The sequence below is a fragment of the Prunus persica genome, chromosome G3 (assembly GCF_000346465.2).
Source record: "Prunus persica cultivar Lovell chromosome G3, Prunus_persica_NCBIv2, whole genome shotgun sequence".
Classification (NCBI taxonomy): Eukaryota; Viridiplantae; Streptophyta; class Magnoliopsida; order Rosales; family Rosaceae; genus Prunus; species Prunus persica.
Genome location: NC_034011.1, coordinates 10,318,258 through 10,332,693, shown reverse-complemented (window position 1 = coordinate 10,332,693; position 14,436 = coordinate 10,318,258). Strand labels below are relative to the sequence as shown.

The 14,436-nt window shown below is 38.7% G+C and overlaps 2 pseudogenes; one reads left to right on the top strand and one right to left on the bottom strand.

The window, feature by feature from the left end:
• Positions 1-14,436, top strand: part of LOC18784158 — a 146,310-nt pseudogene that overhangs the window by 84,786 nt on the left and 47,088 nt on the right.
• The window catches only part of LOC109947872, a 5,004-nt pseudogene continuing 3,815 nt past the window's right edge, over positions 13,248-14,436 (bottom strand).

Here is a 14,436-nt window from a genome sequence, read left to right as displayed (position 1 = left end):
CATTAGCCCCCTTGATTATTGGGGCTATGAAGTGGCAGCGAGATAGGCCCAATAATCAATTTTAGCCCAAAGTAATTGGCAATGGCATGCCATGGCTGATTCTTCAATATGCATTAAACATCCGTGCTTGCTTGCTTGGCCATAGTTGTTTTGTTTTTCTTGGCATGAAGATTAGCATGGTTTTGGCAACTGTTAGCTTGGTTATATATATATGTAACGATGAGCAACTCAAGGATAACCAGTCAAGAGTCTTCGAAATCACAGCCAAGTCTTTTCCGGAAAGGTTGGAGCGGTCGCAATGGTCTAGCTTAAAACCCAATCTTCTTAGACACCGAAGGTGTCACCTTGAAGAACTTTCCTAGACATTGTAATATCGGAGTTTACTTACTGGGGTTACAAAAAGTTGTCTTATTTTCTTATTGTTGCAGTTTGCAAGAGTTGCATTAGTTTTGTATGCTTGATATTGGCTTGCATGCTTGGTTTTGACGTGTATATTTGGTATTGGCATGTATGCTTGATGTTGACATGTATTCTTAGTATTTGATTTGGATGCTTGGTATTGGCATGTATGCTTGATTTTGGGCTTATATGCTTGGTATTGGCTTGTACGCTTGGCTTTGGCTTGTATCCTTGGTATTGGCTTGGATGTTTGGCATTGGCGTGTATGCTTGGTATTAGCTTGTACGCTTGGTATTGGCTAAAGTGACATGGTTTAATATAGCTTTTTGGCTATTTAGCATGGTGCATGTGCTTGAGTGTTTGGGTTTTGGCATTTATGTAGGGGCTTTTTTGTTTCAGCAGCCCTGTGTCTAAGTTTAAGAATCAGGCCCCAAGGGTGCTTCGAAAGGTTCATGGAGCCTTAGCAAACACCTTGGTTTCATTTTTCAACAAAACCAACAGTTGCTTATAGATGAATATCTTGGCTTGGCTTGAGAAGTTCATGGCAGGGTAGCTGAGCATTTATGAGTTTAGCATTAGAGAGAAAGAGGGCTTTGATTTCCCATGAGAAACAGGGGTTCAAAGTAAGGGGAGAGGGAATTTTGAGAGACAGAATAGATGAAAAGATTAGGGTGGAAGAATGTAGGGGTTTTTTTTTTTCTTCCGGCAGCTACAAATGGGCTGAGCTGCCGTAAGGAGCAAAATGGATGAAATTACCCCATGTATCTAAGTTGCTGGGATTTGTGCAGTTTCTGCTGCATGGTATGTTCCACGAATCTATTTGACATGCTTCCCTAGCTCTAAATGCAACGAAATTTTGAAAAAATGAAGCTTGATTTCTAGTGATTTTTCAAATGTGGGATGTTTCAGCTAGAATGGTTGAAAAACTTGTATATAAGTTTTGCTTGGCATGTTGCTTTTGTTTGAGAATTTAGCATGTCCTTTCTCTTGGCATTGAGTGTTGATCTGGGCATTACTAGAGCATGATCTTGAGCAATATTGTCGTGAGAGCATGATGTTGTATGGTTTTGTCGCAAGAACATGAGTTCTTCAATTTGCTTGAAATGCTTGAATTGCTTGGAATGCTTGAATGAACTGAAATTTCTTGGCCAGTGGATTGGTTTTATGCCATGTGAATTTGTCAAATGCTTGGTTGATGAGTTTGCTTGCCGCTTATGCATCATCTCTCTATTTTGCAGGAGTTTTTTTTTTTTTTTTGTGTGAAGAAAATGAGAGCAATGATGTAAGTCCAGGTGTTGAAACATTCATCTTCATAAAATAAGCATCCCTTTTCGGCATCTGATTCTTGGCTAGTGTATCTTTTTCAGACTTGATTGAGAGGCTCCAAAGCATGAGGAGTGTCATCTTCTTAGTAATTTGCTAGGAATTTGGCAGCATGAAGGTGAGTTTTGGTTTCTTGCACCTTGACTTGCGATATGAAGGCTTTTAGAGGATTTGAAACTGGCAGAATGTTTGAAATATGGCATGTGCTGGAAGGATGATTGAAATAGGGCAAGTGCTGGAAATTCTTTACTTATGGAGTAGGTGCTGGAAGAATGTAACTTGGCTTGTTTCAAAAGGGGAAAATAGAAAACATTTTGTCACCATAATGCAAGATTATCTAGTTGTAATCAAAGAGATGATTTACATTGTATGGCAAAAAAGGTGGATGGGTTTGCTTGTTTGGATGGCACGGTGTCCTTCCTTGAATTTGCTTGGCATGAAGCCCCCAGGTCAGCTTGTTGGGGTCAACAATTGGTTGTAGAGTTGGGTTATATTCTCTTTGGCTTACTCGGGGTCGAGAAACAGAGCAGAGGCCTGCTTGTAAATTTTTTTTTTCCTGCAACTTGCTTCAAAGAAGATCTTTGGAAGAAGCAGACTGAAGATGAGAAGGAAGAGGCCAAGCGAGAAGCTGGAAGAGATACATACAGCTTATTTTCCTCCAGATAAGTAACAAACAATTTGCTTTCCTCTAGGAGGAAAACTGAAATTTACAGCAGCTTCTGGATTGTAGTCTCTCTCTTTTGGTTGGCATGAAGCCCCCAAGTCATTTGGAGTTTGCATGTGCAGCTTGCTATGACGGATTTGCCTAAGCCCCCTTAGGCCTCTTGCAAGATGTTTTGTCTGAGAAGGTATATCTACAACATAAGAGAAAATATTAGAAATGCTTTTGCATCCCCCTTTTTTTTATTTAAAGAACAACAGAACAAAGCAAAATCAAAGAGAATGCTCTTATCTTTAAATTTTGCTGTAATGCAGTTGTATGAATAAACCTTGTGATTTTTCAAGAGCCACTACAAGACTAATGGCCTAGTCCCTAGACGAGTCGCCATTTATGTTGGGGTCTTTTTCCTCCGAAGGCTCATCCGGGCATGTTGATTCTTGGATCACCATAGAGTGATGAATGAAGATTTCGTTGCCCCTTTGTCTAAGTTAGCGAGAACTAGGCCCAAAGTATCCTGAGGGAGAAGCAAGTCCCAGGGGAGTACTTTGTTCTTCTTTCAACGGCTGCGTGTTTTGAGCTTGGAGTGTGGGACCTAAAGACCCACACCTTTAGCAAATGAGAAAGCATGTGCTTGGCTTGGTGTTGGATATGTTTGAGTTTGGTGTTGATAATTTATTGTTTGAAGCTATGGCTATGGTGGTTTGATTGTTTGGCTGTGATAGTTGTTGGGATGCTTATAGAAGTCAAATGAATGGGGTTTCAAAGAGCATGGCTAAGGAAAGAAAAGCTTAAGACTTTGAAGGGTATGGTGTTTGCGACAATGATTCTAGAGAAATTTATGAGTTCTAGAGGTGGGAGGATAAAAGGAAAAGCTTGAGGCTTGAGAGCTATGATGTTTATAGCTTTGAAGGGTATTGAGATAGAAAGAAAAGCTGGGAGTTATGGTTTGTGAGGCTTTATAGGGAAAATGGAGGATTTCAATGATAGGAAAATAGAAGAAATGGTTGTGACAACTAAGGAATTGTTGGGATGGCCACCGCAATGCTTGTAGCAGTTGAATAGAGGAAGGAAAGTGGTATGGTGGTTGCTGAAGGGGGTTGATGGCTGCTGGGATGCTTGCAGCAGCCGAGTGAGGAAGTGTTGGCTGAAGAAAAATTGGTTTCCTTTGCTTGAGCCATGAATGCCAATTTATAGAGGGTGAGGGTTTTTCTATATTTCCAATAGGTAAAGAGAGGTGCTGGAACCAACCTATTTTCAGCGGTTAAAAGGAAGCACTAGAGCATGCTATTTTCCAGTAGATGAAGTTAGGTACCATGAACTGATTATTTCCTATGGGTAAAGGGAAGTGCTGGAGACTGCTTGTTTCCAGCGGGTAATAGGATGTGCTGGAAAAGGCTTGTTTCCAACGGGTAAAGCTAGGCATTTGGAAAATGACTATTTCCTATGGATAAAAGGAAGTGCTTGAAAAATATCTCGTTTGCTCACCCACGTTTGAGGGCTCTAAGTAATGGGCTTGGAGTTTGGTGCTCCCAAGTAGCTAGCCCAAAGTCTCTATTATCTAAGAGCTTCTGTGGGCCTTGTGAACCTCTGTAACCTTCAATATCACAATCCCTCGTGCAAGCCCCGTAAACCACATGACTTGGGTTCATGTGAGCTTGGTAGGTGATTGGCATAGGAAAAATGTATTATTGATTTGGCATAGCATGTACACTATTTATATATTTATTTAATAAATTAACTCCTAAAATACAGCTTGAATTAACACATGACCGACATTATATGTTATATTGGGCTTCGAATGTCTTTGGGCTTCCCGTGACATTTTTGTGCCTCACAAAATTTTAATTGGATCATGATATTATCTAAAAAAATGAATTTCTAATTAATAAAAAATATTAATTTAATCAACAGAGCCCAAAGACCCAATCTTTGACAATTATATACATATGGCTTATATATTCGAAGCCCAATCCAAAGGTGAGGCCAATTTCCATTCCATTAGGCCCACTTCCTACTTAGTGTTTCAAGTGAGCAAGAAATCTATAGTGAGTTGGGCTTGTAAACCATTTGCGGAAGCTACTCTCTTCCAATGTGGAACAAAATAAAGGCGTTGTCCTATTCAAACTCTAACAAGTTGAAGGACTAGCAAATGAGGATCTAATTCAAGCTTAACAATTTTCTTCTTCATTTTTTTCAATGTGAAAATTGTTTTATTTGAAGGTTGTGTCCAATATGCCATAGCAAATGATCTAAAATGGAACTCTTCTCTTGGAGAGAAAAGTTGTGAGAATAGTTAATCAACAACCTATTAACATAATCATTATAATTAAATACATAAAACTAATATATTGGGATAAAATATCTGATTCAAATTCGACAAAAAAATAAAACAAAATATCTACAATTGATACCGTACATATTAAATTCAATTCCATTGAACATAAAATTAACAAGAATATAGACTAAACAACCATTTTGGAATGGTAGAACAAAACAAACAAACCACTACCTCATAGTTTAGGACTTGATTAATAACCAACTGTGCAAGTTAGGTATTTGTTTGGGCTTCATCCTCATGTTGGGGGCTTGGTCTTGTGAAGCCACTTCTTGTAGTCTGCAAGATGCATCTATGCATGGGAGATACGAGTAATGACTAGTTCATAATGGCCGAGTATACAACGACATTAACGAGAATTTAAAGTGTTTCAAGACATTTAAGGAAAATGTTGCATTTATAGAATCTTCCAATAACAACGCAAACAAATCATTCAAGTGTTAAGCGTCAATCGATTTGCAGATCTTACGAATGAAGAGTTCAAAGAAACAACAAATAGATTAAAAGGGAATGCACTACTACCTCTGCCTCTGCCTCTGCTTCTGCTTCTGCTGGGAATTCAGTACGTTCATTGGATAAATATTTTTTGTCGTTAGTTTAAAAGTATTAATGTAAATTCATACTAACGCTATTAATTTTGTTCTATTTAGGGATATTTGTAATTAGCAATTGGTGGAGAACGATTGAGAAGGTATTTGATTCATTTTATATTTTAAAAATATAAAATTAATTACATTATGTTAAACTTAGTTTGTTATGTTTATATTTTTTTTTTGTGAAGTTATATTTATATTATGTTGTTAAATTGTGCGTGACGTAGCATATTGTGTTGTGATGTACGAAGTTAATTGAAATTCACTTCGTACTTTGTTTTTTATTTTTAGTAAAACTTGGTTTCCCATTCGAAATTAGTTAGATTTCATACATGGATGCGTAAAGCATGACTGCGATCCAATTAATCCTTGAATTGTCCCATTATTACGACAGTTGGGGAATGAATAGTCATGTCACGTAATGTACGGCTACAGGATTAGGTTTCGATTGTGGAGATTTCGGTGTCATCTCTGTACGTTCTTCGGGTGGTACGTATGTATTTTATACCTACGGTACACCTCAAGAACTGTATCGAGATGCTGCCGAAATTCATCCACGTCGAAATCTAATCTCATGTAGCCATAAATTATGTGACATGACTATCCATTCCCGAATGAGATAGGGCCCTTACTGGAGGCATAATGTGACATTATGACTTCGTATGAAGTTTTTGTGATTGTGGTTCCAGGAATTATGAGCAGGAGGTGGATACAGAACCTGAATAGATGCGCAGACGAATACTTGGATGGAATCGAGGATTTTATTGAGTTTGCACGTACACACAACCTTGGTGCAACTAGAATCTGTTGTCCTTGTAGGAGGTGTAACAACACGTTATGGGAGACAATTGAAAATGTTGGATTTCATTTAGTAAGGAATAGAATGATTGAGACATATAGCATTTGGAACCTTCACGGGGAACAATTAAACAATGCTTCGTCTTCAAATGCCACAAGGGTGGACAATATTGAACTTATTATGGATCCTAATGAACAAGTCATGGATATTATAAATGATGCTTTTCCATTTGCATCGACCAACATCAATCAGGAAGGGGAAGATGACGTGCCTACCCCAATAGACAATGCAGAGTTTGAACAATATGAACAACTGTTAAAAAATGCCAACCAAGAGTTATACCTGGGGTGCGAGAGCTTTTCTGTTCTCACAGCGACTGTGGAGCTAATGCACCAAAAAATAAAGTATCGTATGTCGAACCTGTGTTTCGATTACTTTTTGGGGGTTTTCAAGATAATGCTTCAGACGGACAATTGTTTGCCAAAAGACCATAAGCACACGCAAAAGGTGTTGAATTGTCTTGGATTGGATTATGAAAAAATTCACGCTTGCAAAAACAATTGCATGTTATTCTACAAAGAATATGAAACATTGGATACATGCCCTATATGCAATGAGTCGAGGTTCAAAATGACATCTCAGAATAGAAGTACTAAGATCCCACAAAAAGTCATGCGATATCTGCCCTTGAAACCTAGGCTGCAGCGATTGTAATGTCGACGCATACTGCCACAGACATGAGATGGCATAAGAAAAAACGGGTAGACGACGATGTGATGCGGCATCCTGCAGATGGGAGGTATGGAAAGAGTTTGATCAAACGTCCCCCGAGTTTGCTGCTGATCCACGAAATGTTAGATTGAGACTTATCACTGACGATTTCAATTTGTACGGGTTCTAAACCAACACCACAACACTTGGCCGATTTTCGTATTCCCATATAATTTGCCGCCTTGGAAATGCATGAAAAAAGAGTACATGATGATGATTATTTTGATAACTGAGGCTCCTAGCAGGTCAATCGATGTTTACTTAAGGTCGTTGGTTGATGAGTTCAAGGATTTATGGACAAATGGTGTGCGCACGTACGATAAATCCACCGAGAAGATGTTCACTTTGCAGGTAGCAGTTATGTGGACTGTGAATGATTTTCCCGCATATGCAATGATTTTTGGGTGGACCACAAAGGGTTATATGGCATGCCCTATATACAAGGAAGATGTAACTTCTGGTTGGCACCCTGGAAAAGTTTGGTATCTTGGTCATCGGAGATGGTTGCCATGGGACCACGAGTGGCAGAAAAAGGATAAAGAGTTCGACGGGAACACAGAGTGTTGCCTCAGACCTAGTGAATGGTCTGATGATGAGATCTTGAAACAGCTTAACCGTTTGGGAAAATAATTAGTCAGACCAGACCTTCTACACATTTGAACTGGACATTACAATCTTGACGTTATGCATGTTGAGAAAAATGTCTTTGACACATTGATGGGCACGATTCTAGATATTGATGGCAAGACGAAGGACACGATCAAAGCTCGTCTTGATTTGAAAAGAATGGGCATACGAAGAGGTTTATCAACGAATTGGTGCAAAAAGCAATGTCAAATAATATAACCATATTATCTGTTTACCGTGCCTAATAGTCTCGTGAGTCTTGAGATCCTGAAAAGAGTAATGTGTAGGATAGAAAGTAGCAGAAGCATTAAGTGTATCAAGTAATCGACCAACAGATAACAAGTTACAATAGATAATGGGAACTAGAAAGACACGAGACAAGGACAGAGTAAGAGTGAGAAAGATTGTGCCCTCGCTAGTAATTGAGAGGCAAGCCATTAACACTAGTTATGTATAGGTCACGGGTGTTACTAGACAACTCATTAATAATTTAGCATTATAAGTCATATGATCAGAAGCACCAATGTCAATTATCCAAGTATTGGAGCCAGTAGTTGGAATAGGGTCAGAAACACATAAATTTGCAGAAGCAGCAACAGCAAGACCAACAATGGAGTTATCACCCATCATTGCTGTTCACCCGTTTTAGATTTGTTCCTATGATGGTAGGGTAAAGTACCTCATTGGGTTGAAAACCATTTGTGATCAACAAGTCAACTTTCTTTTGTGTATGAGCGTGCCACTGCTAGCAATAAAAACCCTAGCAGACTCCTTAAAAATAGATAACTTGCGTCCCAAGTTATTAACTTCTAAACAAGCGGTTGTGAGTTTGGGTGAGGAATATTTCCCAAGTAAGTTCTTTTCTTGTCTCAGACTGGTGAGGACTTCACAATTTTTCACAGTACAAAACTGGTAGTTCTGGCCAGAATAAATGATAAGAAAGTGAATTGTTTTCAGGAAGAACTGCCTTTTACAAAGCTCAAAAGGGAAAAACCAACTCTAAAAGAGACAAAAGAGCGTTGGACTTCAATTTCTGCCTAGATAGCTACTTTTGATCCGGACTAGACTGGGTATGTCTGTGCTGGGTTGGATCATCAACACCTTCAACTGTCAAGCTTCAGTTGTAAATCGATACCAACATTCGAGTTTGGCAGAGCATTACTCTATTTCAAGCCCTGGAAGGCTTTTTGAAGGGCAAAATTGGAGCCTCTATTGTCTGAAAGGGGCATAAGTGACTGGATTTGATGTTTACTGAGCTGGAACTGCACTCCGGTACCTGTTTTGCTCGATCCAGACTCTCCATAAATTTGTTGAGGTTTTCATATTTGTAAAAATCCGGACTCTGCTTGATTTGGCTTATGCTGAACCAAATTTGTAACGAGAGAAATCTCGCTTTGTATAACTATTTCTCTGAACTGAACTTAAATTAGAGATTTTGAATTATAGCTGCCTTGTTTCTTGTGGCTCAATGAGTTTTGGTTACTTCAGTGTTTGAAGGCTTTTGAGATCAGGTGATCATTTTGAGTTTGTTAATTGTGATCTTGAAAGTTCTTGTTTTTATTGATTTTTTGGCTGTCCTTTGATCTGTTCACCTCCTCTCATATTTATAGAAAATGCTGGTGTGAGATTCCTAATCTTTTAATAATGGGTGGCAGATTTTTCAAAAGAAAGATCTTTTTACTTTAAATACCAAGAAAAATGGGATTTTTATCTATTCTAGCAAAAAAGCCGTCAACAGTCAATTCTTATGGTGATCACTTCCCTGCTTTTTCTGAAAGAAATCTAATGCCTTTTAATCTTTAATTGCCCTTTGTAAGAATGAAATCTGCCATGGTGGTTACTTTGATTTTCCTGATGAACAACTCCCTACTCCCTACTTATCTCTTTAGAAAATGTAGTATGCTTATCCCTCGGAAATGGCACTTGCTATGGAGCAGAATTTTCTTTGTATATAGAAAGGGATTTTGATCTTCTTCCTTGACTGTAAATACTGGAGAAGTCTTCTTGTAAGACCTACCTTCATAAATTCCCTATCAACTCCCTTGTGATAGTTGAAATTTTTGACTTTTCAAAGTTAGGCAATCACGTGGGACGCTTTCTGGGAAAACTTTTTAAAAGGAAAAGAAAACCTGTTGACTTGCTTTTTGAGATCAAGTGGTGAAATTTTTCAGAAGCTGAGCTTTTGTTTGGGCCAAAAAGAGATCTACGTGCCAGCCCACTTCTCACAAAGAAGCCCAGGAACAGGAAAACAGAAGACCGGGCCTTGATTCCAAAGAAAAAGCCCAATCCACGTCAGAGACCCATATCTTTTTGAAAAAAAACAGAATTGTAAAAAACGCCAAAATAAATGGCAGTTACATACTGAGCAGGTCGATAAGAGTGAGTTGGGCCTAGTCTACAAAAGAACCTGCCATGTCTCTCAAAAGCCCAGGAACAATTTAGCAGACTTAGAAACCTGTTCTCAAAGAATCCCACGTGACTACCTGATGTTGAAAAGTCAAAATTTTCAACTATTATAGAGAGGTTGACAGGAAATTAAGCAGGGCAGGTATTACAGAAGGTCTTCTCTATATTTGCTCAGCCAAAAGAAGAAAGTCAAGATTGTATATATTATAGAGAAGCTCTGCACCAAAACAAGTTCCATTTCCAAGAGATAAGCAGGCTATATTTTCTAAAAAGAGATAAGTAAGGTGCAGGGGATTGTTCATCTAAGAGATCAAAACTAACCATCACAAATTGAATTCTTACAAGAACAGTTAAATTGGAAGAAGGGTTAGGTTTTTTTTAAGAAAAACAGGGAAGTGAGCACCTTAGGAACTGACTATGGAATGCTTATCTGCCAGAATTGATATAAAAACCCTTTTTCTTTGCATTTAAAAATAAAAGATCTTTTGAGAAATTTTGCTGCCCATTATTAAAAGAATTAGAAACCCTACTCCAAAACTTTTCTTATAAATATAAGAGAGGGTGGACAGAGCAAAAGGACAATAAATGAAACAACCAAAAATTAGCCAAAAGACAAAAACTCAAAATGATCACTTGATCTCCAAAGAACTTCAAGCAAACTGAAGCAACCAAAAGCTCACTGAGCCACAAGAAAGAAGCCAGCTACAATTCAGTTTCAGACTTAGAGAAAAGTCATTTAAAACGAGATTTCTCTCTTTGGAAATTTGGTTCAGCAAAAGCCAAGACAAGTAGAGCCTGGATTTTTACAAATATGAAAATCTCAACAAGTTTATGGAGAGCCCTGATCAAGCAGAACAGGCATCACAGTGCACTCCTAGCTCAGTAGTTCTTGAATCCAGCCACTTCTGCCGCCTTCAAAATGAGGAGGCCGCAATTCTGTCCGTTCAAAGAGCCTTCCAGGGCTTTAAATAGATTAAAGCTCTGCCAAACTTGAACGTTGGTATCGATTTACAACTAAAACTTAACAGTTGAAGTTGCTGACAGCCCAGTCCAGCACAGGCATATCCATTCCAGCCCAGATCAGAAGTATCTATCCAGGCAGAAATGGAAGTCTAGCCTTCTTTTTGTCTTTCTAGAGTTGGTTTTTCCATTACGAGTTTTGTAAAAGTCAGTTCTACCTGAAAACAGCCCATTTTCTTACTATTTATTTTGGCCAGAACTACCAATATTGCACTGTGAAAAATTGGGAAGTCCTCACCAGTCTGAGGTAAGAAAAGAACTTACTTGGGAGATATTCCTCACCCAAATTCACACTCGCTTGTTTAGAAATCAGTAACTTGGGGCGCAAGTTATCTGTTTTCGAAGTCTGCTAGGATTTTTCGTTACTAGCAGTGGCACGCTCGCACACTAAAGAAAGTTGACTTGTTGACCAGCAATGGGGAACTTCACCCTATCATTACAAGAACAACCACGAAACGGGTGAACAGTTTTTAATCCAATCTCTTTAGAGGTTTGATCTACTTGGTGGTGAATTTACCAATTTTAATTTGACAATTTCATAGATTTATTTATTCTTTGTGCTCTTCTAAACCTTTGCCAATTTGATTGGGCCTCTAATGTTGATTGGGATGCCCTCCCTATCTTAAGGCTCGAGACTGTTTATTTATCATTGGTTTGATAAATTCTGGGCTTTCTCCATTTTGGGCTGCTCTTTAGTTTCTTTAAAATATCAAGCCCAAGCTGTGCTCATGTTTTGTGGGTTTTAAAAATGGGCTGGGCTTCTTATAATTTTAGGCCTGAACAATTGTAGCAGAAACTCAACAGATCACGGCCGAGTACACAATGGAATACAACAGAGACACAAATACAATGGATGCACGAAAACAGGAATGACACAAACACAGTAGAGGTACGGATACTACAACACAATACACAAACTTAAGAGGGCACACAGGCACAGGTAGAGAAAAATATAGGGCTAGTATACGGGTGGGCACAACACAGACGTCACTAAAAAGTTGGCTCTGATACCAAGTCAAACAATATGGAGTAGAATATTTTCTGATATATTTTCAATCTCCAAAAGGAGGTAGTTATAATACAAGTGTGTAAACCCTAGTAGGGTTATACAAGGAAACAAATATACTCTCAATTACACAAGATTTGTATAAAAGAGAAAGAAATAAAATCCTAATAGAACAAGAAATAAATCCCCTAATAAAATTAGGATCTCGCCAACAGCCTGCACATTAGCTGCATCCTTCCTGTTGTTATTCCACATAAACTTATACCCTTTGAACTCAAACTGAATTAAGCAACAATCGAAAATAGCATTTTTAAAATCCTCCATGAGAGCATCGCGTCGAATGCGATCGCCACTCTTTTCATGATACTCCATAATCTCATTAAAATCTCCACAGCAAAGTCAAGGACCATGACCCACCATACTTAATCTCCACATAAGTTCCCACGAATGATGATGCTAGGTATGATCAGGGTGACTATAAAAGCCAGTCACTATAAGAGTCCAAGAATTTGGGAGAGTAACTCTAATGTATAGACTTTGGGGAGTGTGCATCTTGAGTGATATTTTGATGTGGGATTGTTAGCATTGTTTGAGGGGGCACCACATGTCTTTGTGAGAAATTACTCTGAAGCGCAGTCTTTGGCTGCGATCGACAGACTGGGTTGCCGAAGGCTTGCCGCACGTCGATAGTACTTTGTGGGACGTAATAGATCGTCAAGTTTGTGAGATCTCCTTATGAGTCCCTTGTCCCATGTGTCATTCATTGATTGGCCAGTCGAATATGGTATAAACAATTGGTTTTCTTGGAAACATGTGTTTTTGCTTGTAGATGTTTGTTGTTTGTTACCCACTGTTTTATTAACAACTTGCACAAGGCTGCTTTTGTTTTCTCGAGTGCTAAACGTGGACTGTGGTCCTTTTCAAGCCTTGAAAATTCGTAGGAAACCACGCTTCAATTGTTTGTTAACTATTTATTTTTAAATTAACTCCCAAAAATTAATTGGAATTAGTATGAAATCTGTTTCTCATTCATGGCCGTATGTCTTATTGGTCCATCATACATTTGGGCTTCTCCTTTTTCTTTTTGGGGCATCAAATTTTTTTTATATTTAATTTTACTAATGAGGTGATGAGTTTTGAACTTAAAACTTCTGCCACGTCATTAAGAAACACTATTAGACTGAGAGGTGCTGCGTACCATTTTTATTTCTTAAGAACTAAATTATAAACTTTAAAGATTACAAAGAAGAAGGAAACATCCAAACTTAGATAATATATGCATATACACATCCAAACTTGACATAGAATTAAAAGAGTGATTCTTTTTTTCTGGGGTAAACTTCGATAAGAGACCTTAGGCTCAATGTATGTGTTATCTTATAGTGAGAGAATCCAGCAGTCAGAAAGAGCTTTTCCCACTCTGCTTCACTACGCTTTTTGCCACTGAGGTCGACCATCATCATAATATTGCTAAAATATTAAAACTATGAGAGAATATTTGTTTGTGGGAATTTTCTATGTATTCTTCTCCTTGTAGGAGGTCATATTTATAATACAACGAAACCTGAATAGGCAAGTAAATAATAAATTCCTAAATCTATTTGCAGTAGGAAATCAGAAATTAAAGTAAATCAATTACAATTATAATAGGAATTCTTGGTGTGTAAGGAAAGTAAGTCAATATCCACAAGTCACGCCAACACTCCCCCTCAGTTGGTGCATAGATGTCGCCAATGCCCAACTGATCTAGTGAATTGTGGAATGCTTTACTGGAAATCGCCTTTGTCAAAATATCCGCCAATTGATCCTCGTATTTCACAAAATGCGCAATCTGGTCCATATGTCGGGGTCGTTAGTCGAGAAGTCATAATCTGTGCAGCGGAAGATGCATAGGATACAGGTTGAGTAGGAATTAGGATCGGAATCTGAGCCGGAGTCGAGGCCGGAGTCGGAGTCGAAATCGGGATCAGGTTCTGAATCAGAGACAAATTCGGGGTTGGGGTCATCATCGGAGTGGGGGTCGGGGTCGTCTTCGGAGTCGGGGTCGGGGTCGGGGTCGAGGTCGTCGTCGTCATAGTCGGGGTCGGGGACTGGGTGGTCGTCATCATAGTCGGGGTCGGGGTCGGGGTCGTCAAAAGAGGATCCTGATTCTGGATCGGGTTCAGGGTCAAAGTCTGCAACTATAGGAGCGGAGCCATCTGGGCACTCAACTCAACGATGGTTGGTGGAGAATGAGAGAATGAGTCGGTGGTGCTACCTTCATGAGGGTTGAAAAAATCATCAACCCCCATAACACTAAATAAAATAATCTCTATTACAATAGGACAAAATATAATTGGTAAGTAACCAAAATTCTAATGAAATAAGGAACTAAAATTCTAACTAAATAAGGACTCGCCAACACTTCCCCTCAAGTTGGGCAAAGATATTTCGCACGCTCAACTTGACAAGCGAGTCACAGAACACCATACTTGAGAAGTAGCAATTGTAGAGAAG